The sequence below is a fragment of the Phyllobates terribilis genome, unplaced genomic scaffold (genome assembly GCF_046119375.1).
Source record: "Phyllobates terribilis strain yellow unplaced genomic scaffold, ASM4611937v1 Scaffold_2__4_contigs__length_985480577, whole genome shotgun sequence".
Lineage (NCBI taxonomy): Eukaryota > Metazoa > Chordata > Amphibia > Anura > Dendrobatidae > Phyllobates > Phyllobates terribilis.
In genome coordinates, this window is record NW_027362762.1 from 184,727,917 (window position 1) to 184,753,636 (window position 25,720).

Genomic DNA, 25,720 nt, shown 5'->3' on the forward strand with positions numbered 1-25,720 from the left:
CCCTTGCCACTGTCCTGAGCACCCTGCAGCTACAGACGGAGCCTGAGCCGGAAGGAAGGATCCTACTCGCTGACTGTCCTGAGGATGTCCCCTGGATGAGGAGAAGAAGGAGGACAACGCCACCCCGTGGGAGGACCAACGACCAACGTCGCCCTCCAGGAGACTTCATCTGCTACCATTGCCACAAGGAAGGCCACACCGCACGGAGCTGTCCTTTAAACGGGCAAACCCTGGGGCCAAGGGCCGACACCCAGGAGTAGACCGACCAGGCCCATCAAGCTGGTACCACCGGTTCGTAGGAGGAAGGCCTTTCCTGTCCATCGTGCTGGATGATATAGCAACACCTGCACTACTGGACACCGGCTCACAGGTAACCATCATACCTGATATCCTCTACAAAAGGTACTGGTCCCTAGATGAACTCCATCCGCTAGCCCCAAATCTCTCTGTGTATGCATCCAATGGTCTTCCTCTTAACCTAGTAGGGGTTAAGGACATAACAGTGAAGGTGGGGAGAGCGGAACTAAAGGACCAAGGACTGATTGTAGTGGAGTCTAACCCTGGTGATAATTGGTACAAATGTAGTTGGTAACTGTTTGGGAGAAGTGTTGTTCTTGCTCCAACAGATGGCTGACACTGTGAAACCGGGGCAGAGGAAGGTGCTCCAGAAGGAAATTCGCGCCCTCCTGTACCAGCAGCAGGTAAAACTAACGAGTGGTGAGATTGGTAATGTACGGGTGACAGACCCGATACCCATTGTGATTCCCCCAGTGAGTGAAATGCTGATTTGGTGCAGGGCAGCAATAGGTCTCGAGGGACAGAACTACCAAGCGGTAGTGGAGCCCATCAGTTCAGAACACAGACCTACACTCCTAACTGCTAGAGGGGTAGTTGATGTGCGCAATGGAAGGGTACCTGTACGCCTCCTAAATTGTGGGGAGGAGGAAGTTAAATTGCCACGATACGCTACTGTTGCCAGATTGTATACTGTGAATAATGATGCCATACACACAGTGGAGTCCTTGACCCCACCGGATACAGTGGAGGACAATGACTCCGAAGCTCAGCTGGAGGAATGATGTCAACAGCTCCATGTTGGAACTGACGCCACTCCTGTCCATCAAAAACACGGTGTCTACAGAGTGGTTCAGGAATATGAACAAGTGTTTAGTAAACACCCACTTGATTTTGGAAGGGTTAAAGGGGTACAACACCACATACCCACCGGTAACCATCCACCCATTAAGGAGCGTTACAGACCCGTACCACCAGCACATTACCAAAAAGCCAAGGAAATGTTGCATGACATGAAAAGGGCAGGGGTAGTAAGGGATAGCTGTAGCCCTTGGGCAGCTCCCCTGGTCCTGGTCAGAAAGAAGGACGGTAGCATGAGGATGTGTGTAGATTATAGACAAATTAATCGGATAACACATAAAGATGCATACCCTTTGCCCCGTATAGAGGAATCCCTGGCTGCACTAAAATCTGCCAATTACTTCTCTATATTGGATCTCACTAGCGGGTACTGGCAAGTCTCTGTTGCTGAGGTAGACCGGGAGAAGACAGCCTTCACCACCCCGATGCGATTATGCGAGTTCAACAGTATGCCGTTTGGGCTCTGCAACGCCCCCGGAACGTTCCAGAGGCTGATGGAGTGTTGCTTAGGACACCGGAACTTTGAGACAGTGCTGCTGTACCTGGATGATGTTATCGTGTACTCGAGGACATATGAAGACCATCTGAAGCACCTGGCGGAGGTATTTGAAGCATTGTCCTGGTATGGGATGAAACTAAAACCTTCTAAGTGCCACCTGCTCAAGCAGAAGGTTCAGTACCTGGGACACGTAGTCAGCTCAGAGGGAGTAGCACCAGACCCGGAGAAGGTCACTGCCATCCAGAAGTGGCCTGAACCGAGAAGCATCAAAGAAGTACGGCAATTCCTGGGACTGGTCGGGTACTACAGGAGGTTCATAAAGGACTATACCAAAAAGGTAGCACCTCTACAAGATCTTCTGGTAGGACAGTCAAAAAGAGGAAAAGTCCCCCATTCCAGTGGGTTAAGGAACAGGCTGAATCCTTCGCAGTAATGAAGGAAGTCCTAACTGGTGAAGAAATCCTGGCTTACCCTGACTACAGCCAGCCTTTCCTGTTGTATACCGACGCCAGCAACGAGGGACTGGGAGCTGTGTTGTCCCAGAAGCAAAACGGCAGACAGAAGGTAATAGCCAATGCCAGTAGGAAGCTTCGCCCTACTGAGAGGAACCCGGAGAATTATAATTCCTTCAAGCTGGAGTTCCTGGCCTTGGTCTGGGCTATCACTGAGAGATTCAAGCATTACCTAGCCTCAACTAAGTTCACAGCCTTTACCGACAATAATCCCTTGACACACCTGGAGACAGCCAGGTTTGGAGCCATGGAACAGCGTTGGGTGGCCAGACTGTCGAATTATCAGATCACAATCAAGTACCGGGCAGGTCACAAGAATACCAATGCTGATGCCTTGTCAAGGATGCCCCACTAGTCGGACACCGAGGATGAAGTGGATGATCTAGAAGAAATTTAACTGCCTGCTTTCCACAGAAATGGAATGGTCCATGAACAGCATGCCTCCAGAAGATGTCATGGTAGGACGCCAAACCCTCTACCTCATCACAGCTGGAAGGAGACCCAAGACAGTGACCCGGTTGTCAGCCTCATCAAAAGACTGATAACCCAAGAAGGTTCTCACCTGGAGAAGAATGCTCCCCCACAAGCCAAACACCTGTGGAATGAGAGAAGCCGGCTGTTCATCTACAGAGAGAAGCTGTGCAGAAGGTATGTCAACCCCAAGACACATGAAATGGTGTGGCAGATTGTTGTACCTACGACGGATATTCATATGGTGTTAGAGGCCTACCACGACCAAGCAGGTCACTTTGGCTGGAAGAAGCTGGAAACCATGCTGAAGGACCGATTCTATTGGGTTGGAATGCAGAGTTCCATAGAAAGGTGGTGCCGGAATTGTGGGCCCTGTAGCCTCAGAAGGAAAGACTACGGCAGCCAGAAAGCACCCTTGCAGTCCATCAAGACAACCCAACCCCTGGAGATTGTCGCTCTGGATCACGTCAAGCTGTCGCCCAGCAGATCAGGCTATTCCTATGCCCTGACCATGGTGGATCACTATTCCCGGTTCCTGGTGGTAGCCCCTGTCAAGGACCTGACAGCAGAAACTGCAACAAGAACGTTCCAAGCCTACTTCTGCAGACCCCATGGATATCCGGAAAAGGTGCTCACAGATCAAGGCCCTGCTTTTGAAGCTGAGCTATTTAAGGAATTCTGTCACCTGTATGGATGCAAGAAGATCCAAACTACGCCATATCATCCGCAAACCAACGGTATGTGCGAGAAGATGAACAACATCGTCATAGACCTGTTGAAAACCTTACCTTTGGAAGAAAGGAACCAGTGTCCAGAAAAGCTACCTGACCTAGTGGACCTGTATAACCACATACCCGTGAGTTCTACAAATTGTACCCCAGCGTACCTTATGAGAGCAAGACCTGGAAAATTGCCCATGGACCTGGGGCTTGGAGTGGTAGAACCTGCTGCAGATACATCCACTGAAGATTGGGACACAAGTCGGCAAGAGCAGTACAGGAAGGTACAGGCCTGTGTCAAAGACAGTCTAAACCAGGTGAGGGAAAGACAGGAAGAGCAGTATAACAAACATGCACCAGTAGAACCCTTGGCACCTGGAAAGATAGTGCTAAAGCTGGAAAAGAAGAGGTCACAAGCTCGATGACCAGTGGGAAAGAGAGCCCTACACCGTGCTAAACTCCAGATTTAACAACAGTAAAACCTGTCTGATCAGTAAGGATGGAGGTAAGACAACCACAACAGTCTCAAGAGACCACTTGAAAGTGTGCCCAGGTCTACTGAAGACAACGGAGGAAGAAGTACCTCCTATAGCACCGGAAGAACCCAAGGAAGATGTGCTTCACACAGTTCTAGGAGATTTCCCTGCGGACTGGCCTCAACTTGATGGAGCAGTTATTATACCAGTAATACACTTCTATCAACCACCAGAAGAACCTGTGAGCGCCCTAGAGGAACCTGCTCAGGAACGGGAAGAGTCCCCAGTAAGAGGAGGATCACCCGTTGAAATAGAGCCTGAAGGCCCAGTAATCAGTGCACTTTCCAGTCCCATAGAGAGATTGATGCAGTTTTATAATCTACCAGCACGTACACCTGATAGGTTAACACAGAGTGCATGCACAGACACCAGTAACACCCCAGAGCTACGAAGGTCCACGCGCAGCACCCAAGGCCAAATCCCTGCCAGGTTTAGGGAATAAAATACAAAATGCCTAAAGTATAAATAGTTACCCAGTTGGGTATTGCCTATTGTTTATTGTGTAAACTGCAAATAAAATGTGTTCATTTAGTTACCCGTAAGGGTATAAATACTTGTAGGCTGAGGACTGTGAGCAGCCAAAAACTGTCCTTGTAAATAGTTGCACTCATCAAAAGTGCCCCCCTTATTTGACCACTGAACAAAAACCCGTTTGGCGTGGCCGAAGACGTGGTCCAACACCTGGATCACTTATGCCCTGTAGCCACGCCCAGGGCCTACGTTGAGGGTTTTCAGGCGGGTCCCTCATGTTACTCATTTTACGCTTTCATCGGTGAAATGGACACCTGGTTACGGGACTTACTGTAACTTTATTGTTGTTATTGTTATCATAATTATTGTTAATTGTTGTTACCTGTTTCAAAATTCTTCAGTCCAGGAGTACTGAATTGTACTAGGGGGGAATGTGACACCCTGCTGTTCACAGGTACCACAGGACCCAAAAGTGTGCATGGATGGACTTCTCCACAAGAGGCCCTCATTACAAACAAACACCTCCACCCTTCCACCTCATACCACCAGAGGGAGCCCTGTTATGGATATATATATGGAGGGTGGAGCCAGGCAGTTGAGTCAGTCAGAAGTTAGTCTGAGAGAGAGCGTGCTGACGCTAAGATCAGCGAAGACACAGCACGTCTGCTGCTGTATTGAGGGCACCAAGTGTGGCCGGAGGCAAAGAGAAGAGGAGAGAGGAGTTGAGGGGGCAGAGGAGCATCATAGGCTCACCCCAAGACACAAACCGGACACCGGGTCCGCGCCTACAGGGTCCTCTATACCCAGTAGGGACTACCAGCATACCAGGAGGACTACAAGTCACTGGTCGACCTGAAGCTAAACCCTTGACCGGACTAGGAACCACGAAAGCCCCGGCGTCCAGGGATAGTGGTTGCCAAAGAAAGGCCCTACTACCAAGCGACAGGTGAAAGAACAGCACGACACAGAAGCTAGGCTCAGTTGCAAGCTGGCCAGGAGCTTAGAGAGAGGGAGACATGGACCAGGAGGCCTTATACCCGCTCACTGGGGAGAAGTCCTGAAGTGCACCCTTCCTACCGAGTACCCTGGACCGTACCTGACATCCGCACCAGTAAAGGTACTGAAGTGAATCCCCTGTCTCTGTCAGTTACTCCTGCTGCGCCATCTCTCCTGCACTACAAGCCCCAGCATCACCACCATTTGCACCTACACTGCCCCGGGGGCCCGCTCCACCTGTGGGGAGCAGAAACATCCCAGCTGCCATCCCATCACCCCCGGAGGTCTGCAGCAGCGCCGGTAACCATTACCGGAAACCACAGGTGGCATCACGAGACAAACTGTACACTAAACCCCCTTTTAAAAGAGAGACCCAGAGTACGGGCCCGGGAGCCGACTGCCGTGATCTCCTAAATAAGGTAAAAGGCCCGGGTACCGAGTCCCCTATATTCCCCCTGGGTGACACAGCCGCACACACCAGAAGCCGCTCACAGCAAGACACCTGCCCCGGTACCCAGCAAGGTCTCAGCCACAATTCAGATACCAGCCCACCTCACCTCCTCTTCTGCTGCCGCCGCCTGCTGCTGCTGCCGCCGCCACCTTCCTGATGGCCTTGTGATCCCCTTTCACCACCACCAGTAAGTTACTTTCGGACCATAAGACTCACCCCCCATTTTCTTCCCAAATTTGGGGGAAAAAGTACGTCCTATGGTCCGGAAAATATGGTACCTCTCTGGACCCGATATCATCTACTTACTAACCAAAATCCCACAATATCTGTCCACTATTTCATCCTTCTTCTCTGCTTAATTCCTAAAACTTTACACAGACAAAACAGAATTTGTCATCTTTCCCCTATCTCACTCAACCCCCACCCCCAATAGACCTACAGTGGTGGCCAAAAGTATTGGCTCCCCTGCAATTCTGTCAGATAATACTCAGTTTCTTCCTGAAAATGATTGCAATCACAAATTCTTTGGTCTTATTATCTTCATTTAATTTGCTTGCAAGGAAAAAACACAAAAGAGAATGAAGCAAAAATCAAATCATTGATCATTTCACACAAAACTCCAAAAATGGGCCAGACAAAAGTATTGGCACCCTCAGCCTAATACTTGGTTGCACAACCTTTAGCCAAAATAACTGCTAACAACCGCTTCCGGTAACCATCAATGAGTTTCTTACAATGCTCTGCTGGAATTGTAGACCATTCTTCTTTGGCAAACTTCTTTGGTCCCTGATATTTGAAGGGTGCCTTCTCCAAACTGCCATTTTGAGATCTCTCCACAGGTGTTCTATGGGATTCAGGTCTGGACTCATTGCTGGCCACCTTAGAAGTCTCCAGTGCTTTCTCTCAAACCATTTTATAGTGCTTTTGGAAGTGTGTTTTGGGTCATTGTCCTGCTGGAAGACCCATGACCTCTGAGGGAGACCCAGCTTTCTCACACTGGGCCCTACATTATGCTGCAAAATTTGTTGGTAGTCTTCAGACTTCATAATGCCATGCACACGTTCAAGCAGTCCAGTGCCAGAGGCAGCAAAGCAACCCCAAAACATCAGGGAACCTCCGCCATGTTTGACTGTAGAGACCGTGTTCTTTTCTTTGAATGCCTCTTTTTTTTTCCTGTATACTCTATGTTGATGCTTTTTCCCAAAAAGCTCTACTTTTGTCTCATCTGACCAGAGAACATTCTTCCAAAACGTTTTAGGCTTTCTCAGGTAAGTTTTGGCAAACTCTAGCCTTGCTTTTTTATGTCTCGGGGTAAGAAGTGGGGTCTTCCTGGGTATCCTACAATACAGTCCCTTTTCATTCAGATGCCAACGGATAGTACGGGTTGACACTGTTGTACCCTTGGACTGCAGGGCAGCTTGAACTTGTTTGGATGTTAGTCGAGGTTCTTTATCCACCATCCGCACAATCTTGCGTTGAAATCTCTCGTCAATTTTTCTTTTCCGTCCACATCTAGGGAGGTTAGCCACAGTGCCATGGGCTTTAAACTTCTTGATGACACTGCGCACGGAAGACACAGGAACATTCAGGTCTTTGGAGATGGACTTGTAGCCTTGAGATTGCTCATGCTTCCTCACAATTTGGTTTCTCAAGTCCTCAGACAGTTCTTTGGTCTTCTTTCTTTTCTCCATGCTCAATGTGGTACACACAAGGACACAGGACAGAGGTTGAGTCAACTTTAATCCATGTTAACTGGCTGCAAGTGTGATTTAGTTATGGCCAACACCTGTTAGGTGCCACAGGTAAGTTACAGGTGCTATTAATTACACAAATTAGAGAAGCATCACATGATTTTTCAAACAGTGCCAATACTTTTGTCCACCCCCTTTTTTAGGTTTGGTGTGGAATTATATCCAATTTGGCTTTAGGACAATTCTTTTTGTGTTTTTTCATTGAAGACAAATTAAATGAAGATAATAATATCAAAGAATTTGTGATTGCAATCATTTTCAGGAAGAAACTGAGTATTATCTGACAGAATTGCAGGGGTGCCAATACTTTTGGCCACCACTGTATCTACCAAAGTCAATGGCAGCTCACTCTCCCCAATCCCGCAAGATTGCTGCCTCTAGATAACCCTTTAATTCTGCTCTCTCCTTCAAACCACAAATCCTAGCCCTTTCCACCTCCTGCCGACTCAAACTCAAAAATATTTCCCAGATCCGTACATTCCTTAACCAACAATCTGCAAAAACACTAGTGCATGACCTCATCATCTCCTGCCTTGACTACGGCAACCTCCAACTCCTATGGCCTCCCTTCTAACCCCCTCGTATCACTCCAATCTATCCTAACTCTCCTAACGACTGATCCACCTGTCCCCCAGCTATTCCCTGGCCTCTCCTCTCTGCCAACCCCTTCACTGGCTCTCCATTGCCCACAGACTCCAGCTCAAAACTGTAACCATGTCATACAAAACCATTTGCAACATGTCTCCTCCATACATATGTGACCTAGTATCCCGGTACTTACCTACACGCAACCTTAGAGCCTCACATGATCTCCTCTTCTACTCCCCTCTTAAATTTTCTTCCCACAATTGCATACAAGATTTCTCCCGTGCATTCCCCCTACTTTGAAACTCTGTACCCTAACATATCACAGTAGTGTATACATAGCAACATTCTGCAGTATATTTCTCCTGAGCCATTCTAGTTACAGACCCATCATGCAGCCCACTCCATCATTCCTCTAAGCCTTGTACTCCTATCCAGCGGGCAGTGGCGTAACTGGAGTCCAATGGCCCTGGTGCAAAATTTGGACCTAGGCCTCCCGCATGTTGGTCTGATATATGGGCCCTTGTAGCATTCTAAATCCTATAAAGACATATGTGTTTGTCTCCCCCCCTTCATTATGTTGTAATGCCCCCATTCTGAACTAATGTCTGTTATATATGCCCCCCATCCTGGTATACATGTTCCAGATCCTGGGCCCCTTCCTGGTATATATGTCCTCTATCATGGTATGCATGTTCCACTTCTTGATATATATGTTCCCAACCTGGTATACATATCCCCTTTCCTGGTTTATATGTCCCTTATCCTGGTATACATATCCCCCTTATCCTGGTATATATGTCCTCCATCCTGATATACTGTCCCCCATCATGGTATACATGTACCCCTTCCTGGTATATATGTCCCCAATCCTGAGACCCAGTGTCCACCAGGGCCATCAAAGGAATGACGTCCGGTGGTTCCAGTCCTAATTGACGACATTGCTTTGATGGCCCTGGTGGACACTGGGTCTCAGGTAACAGCTATGCCTTTAACCTTGATAAGTGTATCTGGGTGCCGGCCTCTGAAGGGACAAATCTATAGTTACATGGGTGTATTGGTACAGTCCATACTCATCCCTTAGTGCCCTATATAGAGGGAGTAGGAAGTTCCTTACTAAGTTGCAAACAGTAACATATTTACATTTCAAATAACAGTTTGGTGTCTTACTTATAAATAAAAAGATTATTATCATTATTATTATTATTATTACTTACATATACAGGACATGTAGACACTTTTCTAGTTACTGTCTGTATCTAACAGGTAACTGACCTTGCGTACTGCGCTGTGAGTGGTGGACCATGGGACTTACCAAGGGTACGGCCGGCTCTGGAGCTTTCGTCATTGCTAGAGGATCTTGATTAAAGACCAGGGTGGGTATTACTACAACGTCTCCGAATCTTTACCAACTGTCAAGGAGTGTAGGAAGTACAGTAGGCATTTCTTGTTGTTATGGATTCGGGTGGTGGAACCTCTGTGCTGCGGTGCAAGGAGGGGCCAGAGGGGCGTGACTAAGTATCAACTCGGTCTGACCAAGGTTTCACCGCGGCTCAGTTGACTCCGTGAACCAGGGAGGAACCGATCAGAGGGACCAGGTGCCAATCTGGGACCGACCTTGTGTAACATCCCTGGCGGCGTGCTGGCATGGCTTACCATCTCCCATCATGCAAGACCGCCATCTTACCTATCAGTCCAGGCTGCACACTTTGCTCCAGTACCTGCTGTGTGCATGTCTCTTGTCTGATTGCTTAGGTCGGAGGCGCGGTTACTGCCTGATTCTTATAGTTGCTGTGTGCGCACTCCTAATGCGTCCCCAGCTTATTGTTGTGAGTCACTGGATACTTAAACACCCTCCACCCAGTAGGAGGGGCCTGAGCAACACTTTCAATCAGTGTGTTCTGTGCAACTGAGTTGCCAAGTCCTGTTCCGCAACCCTGGGGGCTGAGTACCTAGGCCTGTTACCTGTATCTGTGACTTCTAGTCTGTTCCGCCACCCTGGGGGCTGAGTTCCCAGGCTCGTTCCTGTATCTTGTTCCAGGTTCAGTTCCTGTCTGAACAGTGTCCTAGCCCGTTACTTGTTTGTCTCTATGTTCGTATCTTTCCTTTTCCTGCAGTGTCTGAACCTGCACCTAACTCCAACTCGTTGTCTCTGTACTTCTGTTTGTGAGTTTTGGTGTCCATTCGCTACTTCATTGTAAGTACCTTGTGTGTATCTGCTCTGCTTGTCTACCTCTCCAGCGGGTTCTGCTCTGCTCTGCTTGTCTACCACACCTGCGGGTTTTGTTCTGCTCTGCATGTCTACCACACCTGCGGGTTTTGCTCTGCTTTGCTTGTCTACCACACTTGCGGATTTTGCACGGCTCTGCTTGTCTATCGCACCTGCGGGTTTTGCTCTGCTCTGCTTGTCTACCGGACTTGCGGGTTTTGCTATGCTTATCTACCGCACCTGCGGGTTTTGCTCTGCTCTGCTTGTCTACTGCACCTGCGGATTTTGCTCTGCTCTGCTTGTCTACCGCACCTGCGGGTTTTGCTCTGCTCTGCTTGTCTACCGCACTTGCGGGTTTTGCTCTGCTCTGCCTGTCTACCGCACCTGCGTGTTTTGCTCTGCTCTGCTTGTCTACCGCACTTGCGGGTTTTGCTCTGCTTGTCTACCGCACCTGCGGGTTTTGCTCTGCTCTGCTTGTCTACTGCACCTGCGGATTTTGCTCTGCTCTGCTTTTCTACCGCACCTGCGTGTTTTGCTCTGCTCTGCTTGTCTACCGCACTTGCGGGTTTTGCTCTGCTTGTTTACCGCACCTGCGGGTTTTGCTCTGCTCTGCTTGTCTACTGCACCTGCGGAGTTTGCTCTGCTCTGCTTGTCTACCGCACCTGCGGGTTTTGCTCTGCTTTGCTTGTGTACCGCACCTGCGGGTTTTGCTCTGCTCTGCTTGTCTACCGCACTTGCAGGTTTTGCTCTGCTTGTCTACCGCACCTGCGGGTTTTGCTCTGCTATACTTGTCTACTGCACCTGCGGATTTTGCTCTGCTCTGCTTTTCTACCGCACCTGCATGTTTTGCTCTGCTCTGCTTGTCTACCGCACCTGCGGGTTTTGCTCTGCTCTGCTTATCTACCGCACCTGCGGGTTTTGCTCTGCTCTGCTTGTCTATAGAGATGAGCGTTGTTCTACTCGAACTGTTTGCCAATCTCAAATTCGAGCTGTTTTGGGCGGTGTTCGAGCCGTTCGGCGAACACGAACGATTTGAGAAAAATTCGGCTGTTCGAGGTTTATGTTCGATAACTGTTCGTGCACCAAAATCATAACTGGATTTTTTCTCAGTAATGATGAAAATTAATGTTAATACGCAGTTTGAGTGTACAGCGGGGTGGGGGGAGGGGCAGGGGATGGATCTCTGCAGGAATAATGAAGATCTCCATTTTTTTTTCTCTTTCCTGCATTTGCAGTGGGGAGGTGCAGTCTGTCAGCCTATCAGCAGCGCACACACGGAGCGAACTGCTGTTTTTCACACAAGCAAGGGCATGTGTCATTGGCAGTGTATGTCACATGTCCTTGCCCTATAAGACCAAGCCATTTTCCCCGTCGCCACCATTTTCTCACTGCTGCAGCTGCGTGTTAGACGGCACCGCTGTTGCTGTGTGCGCTATACCTTGTTAATTTCAAGCCAATTTTCGCACAAATCTACAGATAGCTTGGGAGTAGGGAATAGTTGTGATTGCAGTCCTTTTAAGGACGAGGTTACAGCATTTCCTACGACTTTTATCAGGCAGGTCTGTGCTCTTAAATAGATAGATTGTGGGAGTAAAGACTAATTGTAATTGCAGTCCTTTTCAGGACTAGGTTACATCAGTTCCTATCAGTTTTTGCCAGGCAGGTCTGTGCCAGTGCTGTGCAAGTTTTTTTCACAGCATTTGGCTGAATCTAGCAAAGCTAATCCTTTTTGGCCTATTGCAGAGTGTGTTAGTCAGTGGAGTAGCCTATCTGTGTTGCAAGATATACCACCTGTGTATAGAATACCAATTTTTTTACTGCACCTAGTGAAGTAAAATCTTTTGGGCATAGCATCATTCTATTAGTCCATCTATACTGACCTCCATCAGGTTGCAAATTGAATATAATTTTTTTCTGCATCTAGCTCTGAAAAAATATTTGGGCTTCTAGCAGTGTGTGGGACTTGTTCTACTAGTCCATCTATACTGACCTCCATCAGGTTGCAAACTGAATATAATTTTTTTCTGCATCTAGCTCTGAAAAAATATTTGGCCTTCTAGCAGTGTGTGGGACTTTCTCTATTAGTCCATCTATACTGACCTCCATCAGGTTGCAAATTAAAAATAATTTTTATCTGCATCTAGATCTGAAAAAATATTTGGCCTTCTAGCAGTGTGTGGGACTTTCTCTATAAGTCCATCTATACTGACCTCCATCAGGTTGCAAATTAAAAATAATTTTTATCTGCATCTACCTCTGTAAAAATATTTGGGCTTCTAGCTGTGTGTGGGACTTGTTCTATTAGTCCATCTATACTGACCTCCATCAGGTTGCAAACTGAATATAATTTTTTTCTGCACCTAGCTCTGAAAAAATATTTGGCCTTCTAGCAGTGTGTGGGACTTTCTCTATTAGTCCATCTATACTGACCTCCATCAGGTTGCAAACTGAATATATTTTTTTTCTGCATCTACCTCTGAAAAAATATTGGGCTTCTAGCTGTGTGTGGGACTTGTTCTATTAATCCATCTATACAGACCTCCATCAGGTTGCAAACTGAATATATTTTTTTCTGCATCTACCTCTGAAAAAATATTGGGCTTCTAGCTGTGTGTGGGCCTTGTTCTATTAATCCATCTATACAGACCTCCATCAGGTTGCAAACTGAATATAATTTTTTTCTGCATCTAGCTCTGAAAAAATAGGTGGCCTTCTAGCAGTGTGTGGGACTTTCTCTATTAGTCCATCTATACTGACCTCCATCAGGTTGCAAATTAAAAATAATTTTTATCTGCATCTAGCTCTGAAAAAATATTTGGCCTTCTAGCAGTGTGTGGGACTTTCTCTATTAGTCCATCTATACTGACCTCCATCAGGTTGCAAATTAAAAATAATTTTTATCTGCATCTACCTCTGAAAAAATATTTGGGCTTCTAGCTGTGTGTGGGACTTGTTCTATTAGTCCATCTATACTGACCTCCATCAGGTTGCAAACTGAATATATTTTTTTTCTGCATCTAGCTCTGAAAAAATATTTGGCCTTCTAGTAGTGTGTGGGACTTTCTCTATTAGTCCATCTATACTGACCTCCATCAGGTTGCAAATTAAAAATAATTTTTATCTGCATCTAGCTCTGAAAAAATATTTGGCCTTCTAGCAGTGTGTGGGACTTTCTCTATTAGTCCATCTATACTCACCTCCATCAGGTTGCAAATTAAAAATAATTTTTATCTGCATCTACCTCTGAAAAAATATTTGGGCTTCTAGCTGTGTGTGGGACTTGTTCTATTAGTCCATCTATACTGACCTCCATCAGGTTGCAAACTGAATATAATTTTTTTCTGCATCTAGCTCTGAAAAAATATTTGGCCTTCTAGCAGTGTGTGGGACTTTCTCTATTAGTCCATTTATACTGACCTCCATCAGGTTGCAAATTAAAAATAATTTTTTTCTGCATCTACCTCTGAAAAAATATTGGGCTTCTAGCTGTGTGTGGGACTTGTTCTATTAATCCATCTATACAGACCTCCATCAGGTTGCAAACTGAATATAATTTTTTTCTGCATCTACCTCTGAAAAAATATTTGGGCTTCTAGCTGTGTGTGGGACTTGTTCTATTAGTCCATCTATACTGACCTCCATCAGGTTGCAAACTGAATATAATTTTTTTCTGCATCTAGCTCTGAAAAAATATTTGGCCTTCTAGCAGTGTGTGGGACTTTCTCTATTAGTCCATTTATACTGACCTCCATCAGGTTGCAAATTAAAAATAATTTTTTTTCTGCATCTACCTCTGAAAAAATATTGGGCTTCTAGCTGTGTGTGGGACTTGTTCTATTAATCCATCTATACAGACCTCCATCAGGTTGCAAACTGAATATAATTTTTTTCTGCATCTACCTCTGAAAAAATATTTGGGCTTCTAGCTGTGTGTGGGACTTGTTCTATTAGTCCATCTATACTGACCTCCATCAGGTTGCAAACTGAATATAATTTTTTTCTGCATCTAGCTCTGAAAAAATATTTGGCCTTCTAGCAGTGTGTGGGACTTGTTCTATTAGTCCACCTATACTGACCTCCATCAGGTTGCAAATTCAAAATAATTTTTTGTCTGCATCTAGCTCTGAAAAAATATTTGGCCTTCTAGCAGTGTGTGGGACTTTCTCTATTAGTCCATCTATACTGACCTCCATCAGGTTGCAAACTGAATATATTTTTTTTCTGCATCTACCTCTGAAAAAATATTTGGGCTTCTAGCTGTGTGTGGGACTTGTTCTATTAGTCCATCTATACTGACCTCCATCAGGTTGCAAATCGAATATAATTTTTTTCTCCATCTAACCCAGCCAATAGTTTTGGCCTAATACCACAGTTTGGCCACTCAGCTCTGCTCGGTTCCCATCCATTGTTTTTTTGTGCAAACAACTCCAGAGTTGTGAATTAGTTAACCACCAAAATGAGTGGAAAAAGGCCTGCTGCTGGTGGAAAGGGGAATAGGCGTGTTGGGAAGGGGAAAAAAGGTTGTGTCCGTGGGGTAGGTGTTAAAGCAACAGTAACATCTGCAGAAGAAAGACCATCTTCCAGCCAAACTAAAATGTCTACTTCTTTTAGCGGACAATGTGATAAGATCCCTTTCTTACGGCCACGCCAATCGCTACAAATTCCAGATGAGGCACAAAAACAGCAGGTGCTTCAACGGATATCAAGTGCTCCTTTAAGTGGGCTCTCCTCCACATCAACTTCAACATCACAACTACTCCAGTCCTCAAAGGTGTCACCCCAATCGCACTTGCTTCCTCACAGCTCCCAAATCTCCAGCTGCCCGTCTGAGTATGAGGTAGAACAGATGGTTGAGTCTGCAGAGCTGTTTATGACGCGCCCTGTGCCTATGTGATGCAGCGTTGCGCACGCAGGGACTACCCGGAGCCGGATCTGATAGGGGTAAGGGGTTGAACGTAGCGGCTTGCTTACCCCTTACACGGTGGGAATACTGGATAGTCCCATGACGGTGGAACGCAGGGAGTTCGACCTCTTCCAAATCTTCTGAATCCTCACCCTCGTCCGGTAGGTTTGGCATCCTGGACAGGGCGTCCGCGTTGGTATTGGAGCGTCCTGCCCGGTATTTGATTGTAAACTCATAGTTGGACAAGCGGGCCATCCATCTCTGCTCTAGGGCACCGAGTCTTGCAGTGTCCAGGTGTGTCAACGGGTTGTTATCCGTGTACACGGTGAACCGGTAAGAAGCGAGGTAGTGCTTAAAGCGTTCGGTGACTGCCCACACCACTGCCAGGAACTCTAGCTTAAATGAGCTGTAATTCTCAGGATTTCTTTCGGTGGGTCGCAGTTTTCGGCTGGCGTAAGCAATTACCCGTTCTTTCCCCTGCTGGATCTGGGATAGTACGGCTCCTAGCCCGATGTTACTGGCGTCGGTGTAGAGGATAAAGGGTTGGCTATAATCAGGGTACGCCAGGATTTCATCCCCCGTGAGGGCCATCTTCAGCTGGCGGAAGGACTCTTCTTCCAACTTCTCCCATCTGAAGGGCGGCTTCTGGTTCTTGGCCTTCCTGGACTGGCCTATCAGGAGGTCCTGCATAGGAGCTGCCTTTTTGGTGAAACCGGGTATGAACCTTCGGTAGTAGCCTACCAACCCGAGGAACTGCCTCACTTCCTTTACACTGGAGGGGCTTGGCCATTCCTTAATTGCGGTGATCTTATCAGGGTCGGAAGCCACTCCGTCAGCACTCACCACGTGTCCCAGGTACTGCACCTTTGGCTTCAGGAGTTGACACTTGGAGGGTTTCACCTTTAGGCCGTAACTTGCCAGAGCTTCAAACACTTCCGCCAGGTGCTTCAGGTGGTCCTCGTAGGTTTTGGAGTAGACGATGACATCGTCCAGGTATAACAGGACCGTCTCAAAGTTCCGGTGTCCCAGACAGCACTCCATCAATCGCTGGAAGGTTCCTGGTGCGTTGCAGAGTCCAAACGGCATGCAGGTAAACTCACTAAGTCCCATCGGGGTGGTGAATGCGGTCTTTTCCCGATACGCCTCTGCTACAGGAACCTGCCAGTACCCGCTAGTGAGATCCAAGGTGGAGAAGAAGTTAGCAGATTTTAAAGCAGCCAAAGACTCCTCTATTCTTGGTAAGGGGTACGCATCTTTGTGTATGATACGGTTTATTTTCCGGTAATCTACACACATTCTCATGGTGTTGTCTTTCTTTTTGACCAAGACTAGTGGAGCTGCCCAGGGGCTACAGCTTTCCCTGATTACCCCAGCCTCCTTCATGTCTCTAAGCATCCCCTTGGCGTGTTGGTAGTGTGCAGGGGGTACGGGTCGATACCTCTCTTTTATGGGAGGATGGTCTCCCGTGGGGATGTGATGTTCTACCCCCTTGACCCGCCCGAAGTCTAACGGGTGTTTACTAAACACTCTCTCGTACTCTTGAACCACCCGGTAGACTCCCTGTTTCTGGTGGGAGGGAGTGGAGTCAGTACCCAAATGTAGTTGCTGACACCAATCCTCCATTTGTTGTTTAGAGCCGTTACCTTCCTCCGGAGAAGATGGAGGCAAGGGTTCTACGGACTGTATAGAATTCTGATTGATGGTATACAATTTGGCTAGTGTGGCATACCGAGGCAGGTACACTTCCCTCTTCCCGATATTTATTATGCGAACGGGCACCCTCCCATGGCGTACATTGACCACCCCCCGTGCTGTCAAAATGGTGGGCCTACTGTCTGAGTAAACTGGTTCTACCATTGCCTGGTAATCTCTACCTCTCAGACCAATAGCCGCCCGGCACCAAATCATCATTTCACTTTTTGGGGGCATGGCAATAGGGAAAGGGTCACACATTCTCAGGCTACCAATCTCACCGCCGGAGAGTTCCACCTGTTGCCGTCGCATCAGTGCCCGGATCTCTTTTTGGAGCACTCGCTGCTGGCCGGAGCTGGCGTTCTTGGCAACCTGCTGTAAAATAAAAATCACCTCTGCAAGACAATTTTCAATTACATTAGTTCCTAGAGTTATCTTAGGGTGACTCTCGCGCTTATCAATGTCCACAATGATCAGTCCCTGGGCTGCCAGCTCGACTCTACCGATTTTAATGGTCACCTCTTTAAATCCGATCTGTGGCACGGGCTGACCATTGCTGGCGATGATACTCAAGTCGTCGTCAGGGTAGCGGGTTATATCCAAGTCATTCCAGTACTGCTTGAAGAGCACGTACGGGATGGTGGTGACCTGTGACCCAGTGTCCAGTAGGGCACTCATAGGAATGCCATCCAGTACCACAGGCAAGACTGGACGTCCTCCCACATATTTGTCACGCCAGTTTGATGGGCCTGATGATCTTTTTCCTAGGGGTTGGCCCTCTACCCTAGGTTGAGCCAGTTTAAAGGACAGTACCTTGCCATATGTCCGGGTTGATTGCAGCGGCGGCAGATAGGTTGTCCGTCCTCGTTGTATCGGTCGCTGGGTCTTCCTCTGGCCGGTGGGGTCCTCCTTGGTCGGCGCCACGGGATGTCCTCCGGTCCGGATGCCAGCTGGATCTTCCCTGGAGTAGAAACCTGTAAAGACTGCACAGTTCGGGTTAGCGCAGCAACGCTTTTAGCTAGCTCTTGGACCTGATGGTGCAGGTCGGGAGCCGGGTCATTGTTCAAAGCCTGCGCATCAGCTCCCACAGGCCCTGCCGACAAGGGCGCCGCCTCTTGGTGGTAAGTGGTAGTGGGGCATCTGTGGGTCACAACGCCACCTGGTGCCGGTTCTCGGAGCACCCGGATGGCTCTGTCCTTGAACTGTGCAAATCCCAGATGAGGGTCCTGTAAGGCCATTGCCCGCAACTGGGTTCGGTGGGCATTGCAATATAAACCCTCTATAAATTGTTCAGTCAACAGCCGGTCCTCGTCTCCCACGCCGTCAGGGTCAGTCTGCTTAATGGCTCTCAGGGCCTCTTGTAGGTTTAGTGCATAGTCCCTTATACTCTCTTGTGCTCGCTGCTTGCACCCGTAGAATCTAAGCTTGATCTCGGCTGAGGTGCGGGTATCAAAGGTATCCTTCAGCAGGGTTAGTATCCCTGCGACAGTCCTTCCCCCAGGTGGCCAGGACTTTACCTCCCTTTGGGCTGCCCCAGTTAATTGGGCCACCAGGATGCTCACTTTTTGCTCTTCTGTGAGGGGGTACACCTGGAAGAGGCTATCCAGCTTTTCTCTAAAGTCATGCAGAGTATGTGACTCCCCTGAGTACTGGGGTAGCCAGGCCGCTCCCGGGATATAGGGCATGGTGAAAGGCATGACTGCAGCAGCGGTGGCGCTGGCGGGGGTTGAGGCAGTGAAGCTCTCCTCCGTATCCGACATCTTCCTCCCCCCTAGTGGACCGTGGCCTACCTTGCGATGATCCTCTTCCGTAGGCCGCGGCTCCGCAGTGGATCGTCAGGGTTGAGGACCTTCGGTCACGCTCCTGTGACGTCGGCGTCTGCCGGGCTCCTTCCAGGACCTTACGCAACGTCCGGACGTGAGGCGGGGCTTCAGTTCTCGCGCGCTTTCGGAGTCCACGCCCCTCTTCTTCCCGTGCGGCGTCTTCAAGATGGCGTCCAACGGCGGGAAAACTCCACGGATGGCGGGAAGAAGGCAGAAGATGGCGCCGGATGGCGGGAAAACTTCGCGGATGGCGGGAAGAAGGTAGAAGATGGCGCCGGATGGCGGGAATCTTCACCACTGGTAAGTTTGAACAGTCTTTTTCAGGCACGCAGTACCCGGTGGTTGCGGGCACGAGATCCTGCCGACTACGCCAAAAGTTGACGCGCCCTGGGCCTATGTGATGCAGCGTTGCGCACGCAGGGACTACCCGGAGCCGGATCTGATAGGGGTAGTAGTCTCGTGGCGGTGACCCGGTCCGTGCCCAGGGAGTCAGACTAAGTGGCGGTATATTAGCAGTAGATGTAGAACGACTACGCCACCCGTTGAATGCAGCTATGGAGCTGCCGCTGCAGGGCAAACCGCTGAGGCCGGTGGGAGGATGGTGCAGCGTGGATGGTATAACCCCCAACGGGAGGGGTATGGCCTCAGGGCAGCCGACGTGGATGATGGGGGTAGCAGGAATCACTCAGAGACGATACGGTGTAGTTCAGGGTCTTTACTGGTGACAAAGATAGACCCTCCCGGAGTACTGGCTAGCGGTCGGGGCCTGGTCAGTCCTTGAGCAGATGGGATCCCCCTTGGCAAGGCGGAGTTGTAGGCCTCCCCAACTAATTGTACTCTTCTGGCTACCTTGCTAGAGGCGGGTAAAGGTAGCCCACATCCCTGAGTGTACCGTGTGGTGCTCACCCGTATGGCCGGTGACTCGGGGCCTTCTAGTAGCTTCCGCTCCACGACGGCGGTGCTGGTCCCACACGTGTGACCGAGCCATCGGGTTTCTGGGCCAGAGGACCTGAAATGCCCTGCCGGTCGGTTTCTGCTGCTGGGTAGGAGTTAGTCCCCACAGCCTCGGACTCCGGGTCCGGTAAGAAATCTTCAATCAGGGCGAGCTCTACAGCTTCCAGCCCTGATATCCTCTTAGCACGACTCCCACAGAGCTCCTGTTCTTTCTTTCCTATCACTGCTTCTCTTCTTCTCTCTACTCTTCTTCTCTAACCCTGCCTCAGCCCCAGGTTTATATAGGGGAAGTCCTTCCCCTCCCAGGACTGGGCAGGAGGTGTGGCATGCATAGGATTCCTGACCAAGAGACCTTCCACCTGCTCTCAGACATAACACTGCTGTTACTGTGGAAACCAGACCCCTGGGGTGCCACATTTACTCATACTATAGCCTGGGAATCAGAGGTCGACTCCAGCGCTTCTGTGAATCCAGACGAGGAAATGATCTGCACTGATGCCCAGAATCTTTATGAGTCGGATCCAGGACCAGACGCAGAAGGTTCTGACCATAATGTAGACCCTCATTCCCAAACTGTAACTCCTGTTGGTGGAGACAATGAGGAAGACGATGATGAGACTCAAATACCTGATTGGAGCGACAACTTTAGTTTTTTGTCAGGGCAGGAACAGGTTTGCTCTGAGGACGACGGGTGTGATAACGCACAGGGTGATGATGATGAGGTTGGAGATCCCACTTACTGTCAACCCACAGTCAGCCAAGAGATGAGGTCAGCAGAGGAGGTGGAGGAAGATGCTAGTGACGACGAGGTCAGGTTGCGCCTTCCTGGACAGAGACGTAGTACTGGAAGCACGTCAACAACTGCATCCTCAAACACAACTCTGCCTCTCACCACAAGTCGTGGTGGCTCTTCAGGTCGCATGGGTGCTAAGCCTTGCATAGCCTGGGCATTTTTTCAGATCGATAAAGATGACCCAACTCGTGTTATCTGTAACATTTGTCAGCAAAAGCTAAGTAGAGGCCAAAAAATACATAGTTTGAGTACTTCATGCATGAACCGGCACATGGACATGAAGCATAAGTTGCAGTGGGAAGCTCAGTGTGCTACAATGCGGCCTAGCCGGCCGGGCCAACCACCGTCTGCCATATCTTGTGCATCCGCGGCCTCTTCATCTTCTGTGACTGGGGGGACAGCAGTCACACCTGTTTTGGGGCGCAGACCTGCCACCTCTTTACCCGCAACAGCCAGCGTGATTGGCAGGTCATCATTTTCTTTGGAGGTGGTAACACCAGCTGGTGTTGAGCGCTGTCCGACATCGATAGCACCACCTTTGGATCAAGGCAACCTAACATGTCCGCCTGCATCTTCCTCACAGACCGGCAGTTTGCCGGGGACACCCTTATCAACCCCGTCTAAGCACAATAGCCAGCCCTCGGTCCCTCAGATGTGGACAAGGAAAAGACCATTTCCTCCTAGCCATGAGAAAGCTAAGAGGTTGAATTTCACCATCTGCAAGCTCTTGGCTACAGAAATGCTGCCTTTCCGCCTGGTGGACACAGAGGATTTTCGAGACCTTATGTCCGTCGCAGTGCCCCAGTACCAGATGCCCAGTCGGCACTACTTCTCAAAGAAAGGTGTGCCTGCGCTCCACCAGCATGTCGCACACAACATCACCGCTTCTTTGAGAAACTCTGTGTGTGACAGGGTGCATTTCACCACAGACACTTGGACGAGTAGGCATGGACAGGGGCGTTACATGTCGCTGACTGGGCACTGGGTAACTATGGTGACAGCAGGACAAGGGGCTGCTGTCCAAGTCTTGCCGTCCCCACGAGTTGTGCGTCAATCCTCTTTATGTCAAAGTTCCTCCACTGCTTCTGCCTCCTCAACCTCCTCTCAGTCTTCCACCTGCACCCAAAGCCTGTCTGGTCATGCCACAAGCTTTCTAACTGCGCAGAAGGGATCCTGCACACCTCCTTACTATGCTGGCAGTAGGGCTCAACGTCATCAGGCGGTTTTTACTTTGAAATGTCTGGGAAATGTGAGTCACACAGCTGAGGAGTTGTGGTCAGCTCTGGAGAACCAATTTCATGAATGGTTGTCTCCACTGGACCTGAAACCAGGGAAGGCCGTGTGCGACAATGCTGCAAACCTGGGTGCGGCCCTTCGCCGGGGCAATGTCACACACGTGCCTTGTATGGCTCCCGTGTTGAACCTGGTTGTCCAGCAATTTTTAGCCCACTATCCCAGACTAGATGGCCTTCTGCAGAGGGCACGGTCGCTGTGTGCTCACTTCCGCCGTTCGCATCCCGCAGCTCAGCGACTTACATCTCTACAGAAGTCGTTGGGCCTGCCACTTCACCGGCTAAAATGCGATGTGCCTACCCGGTGGAATTCAACTCTGCACATGTTGCAGCGACTGTGGCAGCACCGACAAGCCCTGGTGCAATACGTTCTGACGTATAGCCTGGGCCAACGAGATCCAGAGGTGGGGCAAATCACGCTGGAGGAGTGGTCTCAGATCAGGGACCTATGCACCCTTCTGCACAGTTTTGAAATGGCGACGAAGATGTTTAGTGCTGATGATGCCATTATCAGCATGACTATTCCGGTGATTTACATGCTGGAGCACATGTTAAACAGAATTCGGAGTCAGGTGGTGGCACAAGAGGAGGTGGAGGAAGTAGAGGAGGAGGAGTTGTATGCGGAAGGGCTAACATCTGCAAGGTCCAGACGGTCGGCAGCACCAAGGCGGCAGGCATGTGAGGGTGGGGGAGATGGTTTTACCAGGGCGCATGGTAGCAGCCAAACTAGTGAGGAAGGTGCAGGAGCCCAGGAAGAAGTGGAGGACGAACTGATGGAAGACTCATCAGATGAGGGAGACCTTGATCACATTTCTGTTGTGCGAGGTTGGGGGGAGAGGACAGAGGAAGGAAGCATGATTGTTACCTCGCCACCAACACAACAGGGACTTGGTGCTCCTGGATGCGCAACACACATGAGTGCCTTCTTGCTGCACTACCTGCAACATGACCCTCGAATTGTGAGAATTAGAAATAATCCTGACTACTGGGTTGCCACACTGTTAGATCCCCGGTACAAAAGTAAATTTGCAGAAATTATTCCTGCCATAGAAAGGGATGCACGCATGCAGGAGTATCAGCAGAGACTGTTGCAGAATCTTACATGTGCTTTTCCACAAAACACCAGTGGTGCACGTAGTGAATCTCACAGTTCCAACTTGCCAACCGTGGGACCGTCAAGTGTTCAGCACTCAAACCGTAACAGAACCACAGTATCTGCTGGTAACATCAATTTTGCGGAATCATTTCACCACTTTTTTAGCCCATCCTTTGCAAGGCCACAGGAGACAAGAAGTCTGACACATAGTCAACGCCTAGAGACGATGGTACAGGAGTATCTCCAAGTAAACATTGAAGACATGACTGTGTCACTGGACCCTTGCTCTTTTTGGGCTTCCAATCTGGATAAATGGCCGGAGCTAGCCACTTACGCCTTGGAGATCTTGTCATGCCCCGCAGCCAGCGTTCTGTCTGAACGTGTGTTCAGCGCTGCTGGTGGTGTGCTGACAGATAAGCGCACGCGGCTCTCCACTGATAATGTAGACAGACTCACGTTCATAAAGATGAACAAATCATGGATCCGAAACGACTTTTCTACCCCTGTGTCATCCTGGGGAGAGTAAAAGCTTGATGATTGGTTAAAATCACCCTACCAACCGTTTTAAGCTTTCAAATTACTAATCATGTTTATCTGTATCTTGGCTGGAAAATAATTTGGGCTTTGTAGCAGTGTGCAGCACTGATCCTATTAGGCCATCTATACTAAGCTCCACCAGATTTAAAATTAATAATAATTTTTAGCTGCATCTAGCCCGGAAAATAATTTTGGGGCTCCGAGATGCGCAAGACACATAAGTGCCTTCTTGCTGCACTACCTGCAACATGACCCTCATATTGTCAGAATTCGAAGTAATCATGACTACTGGGTTGCCACACTCTTAGATCCCCCAAACTTTTCGATCAACCTTTTCATTTTAATAAAGACCAAAAAAATGGTCATTTTTGAAATTATAAGCATTAGCAGGTTATTAGAAACTGAAATCAAACAGTTTTCAACTCAAAACTTTATTCTAGGTGATGTTACATTTTCACATAGGACCCCTTGTTCGAAAGGAGCTTCTGAACTCTCTCGTCCATTGAATTTGTCAGGTTTTGGATGGTTTCTGCTTCAATTGTTTTGCATGAGGACAGAATACCCTCCCAGAGGTGTTGCTTAGATGTGAACTGCCTCCCGCCATCATAGACACTCCTTTTGATGATGCTCCAGAGGTTCTGAATGGGGTAGAGGTCAGGGGAGCATGGGGGTCACACCATAAGTTTGTCCCCTTTTATGCCCATATCAGCCAGAGATGCAGATGTTTTATGTGCAGCATGAGATGGTGCATTATCATGCAAAAAAATGATCTTGCTGTGAAATACACGGTTCTTCTTCTTGAACCATGGCAGGAAGTGCTGTTTGAGAAAATCCACATACATTATGGAGTTCATCTTTAGCGCCTTCAGGGATCCTAAAGGGGCCGACAATCTCTCTCCCCATGATTCCAGCCCAAAACATTACTCCACCTCCTCCTTGTTGGCGCTGTAGCCGTGTTTGCGTGGGGTGTCCATCAACCAGCCATCCTCCACTCCATCCATCTGGACCATCGAGCGCTGCACGGCACTCATCCGTGAACAAAACAGTTTTGAAATCAGTCTTCATGTAATGTTTAGCCCACTGGAGCCGTTTCTGCTTGTGTGAAGTGGATAGAGGAGGTCGACAGGATGGCGTATGCACAGCTGCAAACCTCTGAAGGACCGTGCATCTTGTTGTTCGAGGGACGTTGGAGGCACCAGCAGCTTCAAAAACTTGTCTGCTGCTATGACAAGGCTTTTTTGCCGCTGCTCTTTTAACCTGACGTAATTGCCTGTAGGAAAGAGTCCTCAATTTGCCCTTATCAGCACGCACACGTGTGTACTGTGAATCAGCTACATACTTCTTGATTGCCAAGACACTTCATCCTGATCATCGCACAATGTTGATTGTAGTCATGCCTTGACCTAAACACTCCACAATTTGTTGCTTCTCAGCAGCCGACACATCCTTTTTCTTTCCCATTTTGGCAGAAAATGTAGGCTGCTTAATAATGTGAGACAGCCTTCTTAAGTAGTCTTGCCTTTCATTGGACACACCTGCCAAACTAATTAGCACAGGTGTCTGCAATTGCTTACAGTGATATAAAGAGCCCTGACACACATCACCATCAATGAGTTTAACTGACAAACAAACAAATTCTTCCCTTATCACTCCTAAACACTTTTTGCATAATAATTTGGAACACAGTGTACATGTGCTTTTCCACAAAACACCAGTGGTTCACTTAGTGAATCTTACAGTTCTAACTTGCCAACCGTCTGTATGGAGTTGTTCAATAAAGGGCCCAAAATTAAGATAACATAGATGGGAGAGGTCTCTATGAATAGGAATTCCTAAGTATTTGATACCCTGTGAGGGCCAGGCAAAGGGAAAGTTGGACTGGATGGAATCCTATATGGATTTGGGGAGGGAGACATCGAGGGCCTCAGACTTCGCTGCATTGATTTTAAAATTTGACCATGTAACAAAGTGATCTATTTCAGCCATAACAGCATGGATGGATATATGTGATTGAGTGATATATACTAGGACATCATCAGCAAATAGAGAGCACTTGTACTCGGTGCCTCCCACCTCAATCCACCTAATATTGGGGTTATGGCGAATTGATGAGAGCAGGTGCTCCGTCACTAGGTTGTATAAGAGAGGGGACAGAGGACATCCCTGCCTTGTCCCATTGGTGATTGTGAAAGGTGATGAAAATGTTCTGATACACCCCCTGGGCCTTGGGACACCCGGAGCCAGACCCTTTTTGGTGGATGCTGGTGGTTGTAGT